General features: G+C 30.9%; 1 protein-coding gene across 1 annotated transcript in view; it reads right to left on the reverse strand.

The window, feature by feature from the left end:
- LOC111631797 (RNA-binding protein 26-like) overlaps positions 1–10,562 on the reverse strand; it is a 95,599-nt gene that overhangs the window by 49,536 nt on the left and 35,501 nt on the right. The gene's annotated exons all lie outside the window — the stretch shown is intronic.

The raw sequence follows: 10,562 nt of genomic DNA on the forward strand, positions 1-10,562 counted from the left end.
ATTACACAATGCAACAAATTGCAAGGTCATAAAAACTTTTTTTGAAAATGTAGGCGTTCTTTATGTATTTCGACCTCCTGAATTCGAAAATGGTACTCAAAACATCGTATCACCCACAGTTTTTGCACAAATCGCATATTGCAATAATGATAATATACACGAAAACACTTCAATGCCTCAATACCTCAATACCTGTCAGCCATTCTGTGCACCTGAAGGAAACATATGACAACATTAAGGCACTTCTTAATACCATTCATTATGAGGATCACAACTGGATGGTGTGTGGTGATTTCAAAGTGTTGAGTATGCTTCTAGGACAACAATCAGGATATACCAAGTTCCCCTGTTTCATCTGTGAATGGAACAGTCAAGCTCGTGACAAACATTGGGAGCAAAAGCAGTGGCCTCGAAGGTTGGAATTGGTTCCAGGGGACAAAAATATTAAGTGTGACCCTCTAGTGGAAAGAGACAGAATACTCTTGCCACCTCTGCACATCAAATTGGGCATAATGAAGCAGTTTGTCAAAGCATTAAATAAGTGTGGCAACTGTTTCAAATATCTATGTTACAAGTTTCCCAACCTGTCAGATGCTAAGTTGAAAAAGGGCGTGTTCACTGGTCCCAATATTCGGAAAGTAATAAAAGATGAAGATTTTCTTCATTCAATGAATGCCGTGGAGAGAGAAGCCTGGACTGCCTTTAAGTGTGTGGTTCAAAACTTTCTGGTAAACAATCGTAGCTAAAAATATATTGACATAGTTGAGAACATGCTGATGAAATTCAAAATACTCGAATGCTCAATGAGTTTGAAGTTACATTTTTTAAATTCGCACCTTGACTTTTTTCCTCCAAACCTGGGTGCTGTAAGTGAGGAACAGGGTGAAAGATTCCATCAGGATATCAAGGACATGGAACGACGATACTAAGGAACTTGGGATGTTCGGATGATGGGCGACTACTGCTGGATGCTTCACCGTGAGCACATAACGGAAATTCGCCATAAGAGGAAAGAAAAGCAGGGGCCACGCCATGACAACTAAGAAAGCACGCAATGAGTGATATTAGTGCATGTTTTGTACCACATTCTCTGTATGCATCTGTTCACTGTGTATATATTTCAATATGTTGTTGTTTTAAACTTATATTCTACTTCTGCATGATTCGTGTGCCATATACATGTACTACTATATATGATATCATTATTGGCAAAATATGCGATTTGTGCAAAAACTGTGGGTAATACGATGTTTTGAGTATCATTTTCAAATTCAGGAAGTCTAAATACATAAAGAACGCCTACATTTTCAAGAAATGTTTTTTCACTGTTGCATTGTGTTATTAACACATTTTAAAATTAATCAATCTTATTTCTAAAATTTTCACATAACTTCAAATGTAATATTTAAAAATCAAAAGAATTTTTGAAATCATTTTATAGGTCATTTGTATCTTAGTATTTAGATTAAAATACATAAAAATCAAATACTCTTTGCTCTAATTGCACTGTATTAATGTATAATAAATTAAATTATAATAAACAGCTTGATATAAAAAGAAAACCTTCTCTAGAAGAAAATCATCATAATCTGCACTATAAATGTAATATGATTATGAATGTACGAGGGCCGTTCGAAAAGTTTACGGCCTTGCCTATATGCGGCACTGCAATCAATTTAATTTTTGGTGGGAATAATTCAGCCATCTTTGCTAGAGATATGATACCAATTTCCACTTGATTTGTCAAAGTTTTGCCACGACAGCTTAGCAGATAGTCAGTGTGCACATGCTTTGTCAAAAATGGAGAAGACAGAGACTTGTGCGGTCATAAAATACCTGATGAAAAAAGGGTTGACCCCATCTCAAATCAAAGCTGACATGGATGAAGTTTTGGGAGAGTCTGCTCCTTCATACACCACTGTGAAAAAATGGAAGCCCTTTTTAAATCTGGCAGAGAGTGTGTGGAAGACGACCCTCGCAGCGGATGGCCGTCAACTGCTGTCACTGAAGAAAATATCAACAAAGTTCATGATTTGGTATTAGCAGATTGCCATTTGAAAACGCGTGAGATAGATGAGACAACAGGCATCTCTGTCGACTGAGTGCACCACATCTTAACCGAAAATTTGGGTATGACAAAGGTCTCAGCAAGGTGGTGCCGCGTCTGCTGACCGCTGAGCAAAAACATGTTCGTACTTTGATGTCAAAGGAGTGTTTGGACTTCTACCAGAAAAACCCACAGGATTTCTTGCGTCGGTTTGTGACTACTGACGAAACGTGGATCCATTACTACACTCCTGAAACAAAAGAACAGCCGAAGCAATGGAAACACCACAGTTCGCCACCACCAAAGAAGGCAAAGACAGTTCCATCAGTGGAGAAAGTGATGGCCTCGGTTTTTTGGGATGCTAAAGGCATCATCTTTATTGACTACCTAGAAAGAGGAAAGACCATTAATGCTGTCTATTACTGTGAACTTTTGGAAAAACTGAAGAAAAAAAATCAAAGAAAAGAGGCCACACTTGAAGAAGAAAAAGTTCTGTTCCACCATGATAATGCACTTGCACATTCCACCAGAATCACTGAACAAAAGATAAACGAACTTCGCTTCCAATTAGTTCCACATCCACTGTACTCACCTGATTTGGCCCCCAGTGACTTCCACCTTTTTCCAAACCTAAAAAAATTCTTGGCTGGAAAAAGATTCCACTCAAATGACGAAGTCATCTCTGAAGTGAACGAGTATTTTGCACACCTTGACAAATCGACCTAATGTGATGGCATAAAAAAGCTAGAACATCGCTGGAATAAGTGCATTGCTAACAAAGGAGACTACATTGAAAAATAAAAAAAGTTTTAACATTATTTTGTTTGTTGTTCTATTTGAGGCCGCGAACTTTTCGAACAGCCCTCGTACAGTATATATAAATTGTATATATTATCAGTAATTCTATTGCTTATATTTCATGAATGCTACAAATTTATAAATTTGTTATTTCTCGGAATCATTTGACCAAATAACTTCAGTTACATACAGGGTTCCAACTCAAATTTTTTGTTTTAAACTCCATGACTTATCCTGACCAACTCCACACAAATTCTTGGCCCCCCCATATCCCTTAAAGTATTGTACATTGACATAATAAAGCAGCATTTTACTGCCTATGCACATCTACTATTCCTTTGCCAGGTATTTAATTAGTTACTTTTTTCTAATTAACAATTTTATATTTTTATGATCACTAATTATTAAAATTAAAATGCTTTATTAAAGAAAGATAATTTATCCCGTTATTAATTCACAACTGTTAAATTATATGGCTCCAAAAGAAAAGGGAAAAAAAGCCATTATTTATTTATTTATTATTCATTAACAAATCTGGTAATTGTTATCAAACTACAAATATATTTAATTTCTTCCTTAATAAATTTTCCAATTTTTTAAAGTATTAACAAACAGGAAAAAAAAATCTCCCTCTCTCTTTTTTGTTTTATCAATTCATTAACATCTTTCCTCAAACTGAGGATATAAATGGTAATCCTGAGGGTTTCCAGAAAGTTTAAAATATTTTATCTATGTTAGATTATTAGAGTATTTCAGATTTTTCCCAAATTCATAATATTGCATTTTTAAAATCTCAAAATCTTTTAAAATTCAAAAATAACAACTGATACTGTCATATTATACATTAGGGATTTAGTTTGATCTCTTACCATCTTCCATATTGCATTTTACAATAATTCTTCACATAAATAATTAATATTAGTTGTAAAATTGATCTACAACTGTCCTTCATTGGCTCAATCTTTTCCTCCTGGGTTATGTATGTTCTGTTTGTCATTTTTTTCAAAACAGTCTGGTTTCATCACAATTAAGCACTTACTCAGGGATATAAACAGCAGTCATATAAACACCAGATTCTTTTACAAACTTTTCTGTATCTTTTTTGTTCACATTTGAAACCACTCCATGCCGAACCACACTGTGTAAGCCACTTTGCTTCTTAAACTTTTCACATCAGTCTCAAAACTTGAGCCTGAATTTTCTTATGTAAATTTTGGTGCAAAAGCCTTGCTTTCTCACAAATGATAGTCTCCAAAATACTGTCACTGGCCAACTGCTTTTCATTGACCCAAATCAAGAGCAACTTTTCCACTTTTTTTAAGGTCTGCGATCTTTGCTTAGTGATCATAGCCACTCCTTTGGCAACATTAGCATTCTTTATTGCCTTCTTGTTCTTGAGAATGGTACAGATCAATGACTTTACTAAGATGAACTGTGATGCCAGATCTGAGACACAAACTCCATTTTCATGCTTCTGTATGATCTCCTTCTACACTTCTATTGTTATTTTCACTCTTTTCTTTGTGCCTTTAGACTTACACTAGCTTTCTTAGGTTCCCATGATGATTTATGGAATAAAAAGAAAAAACAGAAGAAATAATGCGCAAAGCAAGAAAAATGGCCAAAGTCAAAGAACAGTTTGTTGTGAAGTAATGCCATGCTGCCAGCTCCACACACAAATGGACAACCTCGAGCAAACTGTGTGACTAAAGATATGCAGTGCACCACTGCCTGAAGCATAGTACAGCAAATATAATGTGATTTACATTTTCTGTTTAACCTCAGTGACATCATTAATTTTGATTTCAATTTACTATGGTGTAAGTTTTACTTTGTTTCTAGCACTGTGGTTTATAATTTAATTTAAATTGAAAAATAAAATTAAATGCATTTATGGAAGCAATAATTTGCTATTGTTCACTTTTCCTGAAAATTCAGAAAATTAATTAATAATATTTTTGTATGATAATTAAATTTTTTTTCTGGCTTACAGATACCCATGTTTTCGTAAAAGATGTTCATTAAAAGTTCTAGAATTTAATTAATACTGTTAAATATAACGCAATTGTCAATTATGTACTAATGAGAAATAATTTTTAAAAAATATATTTAATAATAGATTTTTGTTATTTAATTTTAGTTAAGCACCTTTAAATATGAATTATTGGATGTCATTTGTATTACGTGAATGTCAATTAATGCAGTTTTTATTAATTAATTTCATTTAAATTGAATTGTGACGTGTACCAAAACCTGGAAGTATTATCTTACTCGCATGCACATTGAAATCTAATTTGAATAACAATGTCATCGATGTTTTGTGTTGTGATGTGATGCGAGGTGAATCTCGGCACTACTATTGAATCGGTAGCCCTGTTGTTGATTGGTTGGGGTGTCAATTTTCTTTAACATAGGAAGTATAGTAACCATTTGTGGCCAGTTCCGCCAAGTAGCTTGTTCAGAAATAAAGCTATCATATGGCAACTGGAGCAAATATGGCATTAAAAATTTTGTTTGTAAACAGGGGTGTTTGTAACCTGAGGTTTGACTGCATATTATTTTACAAACTAAAGAATTTGTAAAACGATATATTCTAATATTACTACATTTGTAATAAATATGTAAAATATTTAAACATAATTTTAAACATTTGATTTTACAAAAATAAAATTTGGTGTTTAGGTGTATTTATAACTAAATTTCACCAGTATTGTGGTAGAGACTAGGAAATACCCTAAATAATTTGAAAAATTCATATTAAATCATATAAATAATTAAACAGGCATACCATAGAATTTGCTGTGCAATACTAAACCTATAAATTACCATAAAAATTTTTCAATTAAAAGAAAATTTCAATTTAGACACATGTTATCATCATAGGATAGCTTTTGTAATTATTAAATTGGTGTAATATTGATTAACTGAAATAAAACTGAAGTAGATGTCACGAATAACCTATTTTTAACACACAGTACTAATTAATAGGCTTTTTGATGCCCAAAAATGCAAAATTTATTTATGATGATAATGAAGCACAATTTTGTAATGATAAATTATTTAAGAAATGCACCAATTTTTTTCAAAAAGATAAACATTTTAGAGTTCTTGATTGATTTTTTCATTATTATTATTATTTAAAAACAAAACTAAATTTTTATATTTTAAAATATATTATGATCTTAATATTTTTTATTTTATAATAAATCTTTGAAGAAATATGAAAAATAATGTTTATAAGATGATGGTAAATCTATTTACTTATTTAATCAGACTGTTCAGAAAAATTTTTTTTAAAAGTTTATTCATTTGCAGTTTTCCATGTGGGGGAAACAAGTGAATGCTTCATTTTAATTTAATACAAAATTTTATCTGTTAAATAGTGTTATGAAATAACTCTTATTCTGAATACAAGTTTTAAATTTTTTTTTTGTTCTTTTTAAACACCTGCTTTGGTTTTGGTTTTCATAACAATTGAAACAGTAGTTCCATAACCAAGACCAACTCACTCCTACTGTAAGTGCATAACCATGTAAGTAAAGAGCAACAGAAAAAGTAACTAAACTAATCAGAAACAAAGTAAACAATATTTCAATTTCACTTTTAAAACATAAAATCTCTGCATTTTGGTGAATTTCCCCAATTGATGTCTATAGGCTTAACCAAGGCACTACATCTTTTTGTGGTTATTGCTATAATAGCTTTTTCTACTACAAATTTTCATACGACTTGCTTTAATATTTTTTTCTTTACCTAGAGACAAAGTTCTTAGGAAGTTTTTTAAACCTTGCACAATCATATCAAATGAGCTAATTTTAATAAACAAGGATGAAGAATACATACAATTGTGTGAGCGAGGTTAAGAAAAAATGACAGAAAACAAAGGAGAAATTTGCAGTAGAAAAAATATTACAGCAAATGAAATCAACAAGACAATCAAGGAGACAAATTCAAGGACTTTCACGACTTTTTCTGAATGCTAACAATAATCCTTGACCGTTTCAGATCCATAGAAATCCTGCATATAAAAAACAAAACAACAAAATGGTTTTATTGGGATTAAAAAATCAATTTTTTGTCAATTTTTTAAATTTCCATTAAAGAACTTTTGTCATCATCTAAATATCATATGTTCCATGTTTAAAAATTAGTTTCAGTACTGTATTTTTAATTAATAGTTCAGATTTAAACTAGGACTGTCATATCACAATAGAATTGAGGTGAAGCCAGATAGAAACGATCCCTATACTTGTTAGGAACAGAAGAGATTATCCTTGCCCAATGGACATAAACAGGTAAACTTTGCACATGCCACCACAAAAGAAGCGAGCCTTCTACCTGCCAGCCACAGGAGACAAGGTCCTTGCACTTGCCAATATGGAGAGGCAATCCAATCACCATCAATTGCTTTTTTTCTTGTGTTTCGTTCATTTTTTATACCTATTTTCCATATACACAATGCTGTTTTTATTTTTGATCCTTAGGCCTAAATTCTGTTAGGTGCACACTGTTGCATCAAAGAGCAAAAACGTTGTCACTTTAATAACCCTGTATATCAAAAACAGTCATGGACTTTTATTTTTTTACATTTAAATGGACTCTCTCATTATATTTTTGGATTCCTCATTGCAATTAATGGAAAATAGCAAAGTTTAATCAAAATCAATCAAACAGATTTTGAGAATAAACATAATTCTGTAAGCCACATAGAAGAAGTTTTGCTAACCCTCCGCTTCAATTATATAATGCATTATTCATGCACTAAATATTAATGCATAAATAACACACTTGACTGGACTTATTGAACATATTTTGGACTGGATTTATTTATAAAATTTTGATTAACAAATTTTTCATGCAAATTGAGAAGAAAAAATACTATCTACAAAAATTTGCTGGATTCCTGGGTATAACCAAACTACTCTAAAGATTGCAAAAGACTGCAATCTAGAAAAATATATTCACAAGATTGAAAAAATACTGTATAACCTTGCCATACTCCAGAATATACAGCATATCTCAAAAGAATATATACATATTTTGACTTTTAACCCTTCTATCTTTATTTTCTCAATTTTAATTTAATAATTTTCTAATTCAGGGTAAATATTATGATATAAAATTGAAATCTAAATTATAAAATCAGTATTGAGAAAGTAAAGATAAAATTTATTAACAATTAAAATATGTGTACACTTTTTTGAGACACAATGTATATTATATATAGACTATCCATAAAATCCTTGTACAGTTTGAAATTTTAATAATTGCACTTTTATGCAAAATATAAACAATCTGTAAACATGAAATAGAGAATATGAATTAAAAATTCATTTAAAATTAATCTTCTGAATGTTTTAATATATTGAATGTATTCAACTGAAAATCAGTTGTATCCTCTAGTTAGCTGAGTTGAGGACAGTATTAGTAGTCATTTCACTCATAATATACAAGTTTTCTTAGCAGTTTTCATAAATCTTGATCTTACATATCAATACCTCAATCCATAGACTTGTCTCCATTGCACTATTTCACACATGAACATGTAGATATTCAAGTTTATTCAATAAAGCAACTCTACTCAAATTGTAGCGAGGTCATCAGTCATATTGTTGTCTTTACACAGCTGCTAATTATTTGTATTCTACTTATAACTATTTTTATAACAGATTAATATTTTAATGAATAGCAATTTTAACAATTTTGGATATAAAATAAACATTAATCAAAAACATTTCGGTCAGTAGGAAAAAAATAAGGTTTCTTAATCAGAATGATGATACTCCAGGATTTTTATTTCAATAAAATTTTTTTCTAAATTGTTAATATCTTGAGCTGTTAATTAATTCTCTCTTTATTATACTACCTCTTAAACAATGGATACATTCATAAATTTAAACAATTTAAACACATTACTAACAAGTCAGTCATAAAATACTAATTCCACTCAGTGTACAGTACATGCATAATGTTTATGGTGTTTCAAATGAATTTACCAAAGGAAAGTACTAATTTACATCTTGAAAAAAATGGCATCCAGCAATACTGATGTTTATGAATCTAAATAGAAATAAACCTACCAAATTTCAAAATTTTTTGGTTCATCTAGTCATGCTATATAATGTGAAATAGATGCTCATGCACACAATTTTGTAAGGTTTCTTTTTTACAGTTTGGTGCTCCTGGAGTGTCAAAAAGTTGGGAAATACCAAATATATCAAATACCAAATACCAAAATATCAAAGGGGATCAAAAATCTGACCAATCACCATACTTTCCCATACTTATAGAATATAACATAGAGAAAGTAATGTTAATAAATTATTCATCCTAAAAAGAACAAGTCTAAATCAGTAATGAATTCTGTATCATCAATTCAATATCAACACACACACACACATATATATATATATATATATATTTTTTTTTTTTCAGAATTTCTCTACATACTATTTCATCATCATATTACAATAGCATTCTCTATATTTTATTGCATCATCTTGTATAATAATTATAAATCTAAAATAAAATTCAGAAATAATATAAAACTTTGCTCTCAAATATCTGAAAACAAAATCATTTCTTTAACAATGTAACCATAACAGAAGTGATATTACAGAGTTTGCATGTGAGATATTTTATGTTATATTTACTGGACATTATAATTATAAACACACAACATTAGATGACATTTGTGGATCAAGAATGTTATGTTGTAAAAATATAACAAATATGGACACCGTTGAAGCTCTCTCTTTGTTTTCTCCTGGAGATACTGAAGATCATGCCATTGCATTAACAGAGAGGTTGTGGCCAAAGTTTTCAATGCAAAAACAGGTATGTCAGACATTCAACACTGCTTTCCTGTAAGCCTAGAAGTTTGACAATGGTATTTGGAACATCAAGTATGATTCCACTGACGTTCCAGATGACATTGTCAAATTTCTAGGCTTACAGGAAAGCGATGTTGAACATCCGACATACATGTTTTCGCATTGAAAACTTAGGCCACAACCTCTCTAACAATTAAATAATTAACAGACTAAAAGCAAAATTGCAAACACACATACCAAAGCAAAAACTGTATGTCTGACAAATACCAAGAACATTCTCATGTGGGCGTGCATAACAATAATAATGCATTGACATCAATAAAGGATCAGATATGATTGGTTCCACAATTTTATAAAATAAACTTCTAATGTGAAACTTTTCTTATGCTTATACTGGTGCATTATACATAAAGTTATAATGACATTTTTACAACAAAATACTGTGCATAAACTATATATTAACATCATTATTAATTTTGCTAAAATTCAGATATATTATTAATAATGAAGAAAGCATTTGAAAAAATAAAATTTGTGAATTCACTTTAATTTATTTTTATCATCAGAAATTTATTTTTCATTACATTCAACTGTACAGTAGACCCCCCTATAACGCTTAGATACGTTCCACGCTAACCGAAAATTACGTTGTAGGAATGAGCCAATCGCAGCCCGATAGGTGGGAACTTTACGGACTAAGGCTGTTCGAAAGGTTTTCTTCTATAAAATTAACCGATTCTAGACTAATTCCACTCAACATTTCCAAAATACGTATAATTTTTTGGGAATAATCTGTATAAACTATGCTATAAACAAAAAATTGTAGGATTACTTACACCGTTCGACTACGCCGTTGCTTAAAGCTGGTTTTCATCGCGGAACAG

Source organism: Centruroides sculpturatus, unplaced genomic scaffold, assembly GCF_000671375.1.
Source record: "Centruroides sculpturatus isolate CEXI.00-Female unplaced genomic scaffold, Cexi_2.0 scaffold91, whole genome shotgun sequence".
Classification (NCBI taxonomy): Eukaryota; Metazoa; Arthropoda; class Arachnida; order Scorpiones; family Buthidae; genus Centruroides; species Centruroides sculpturatus.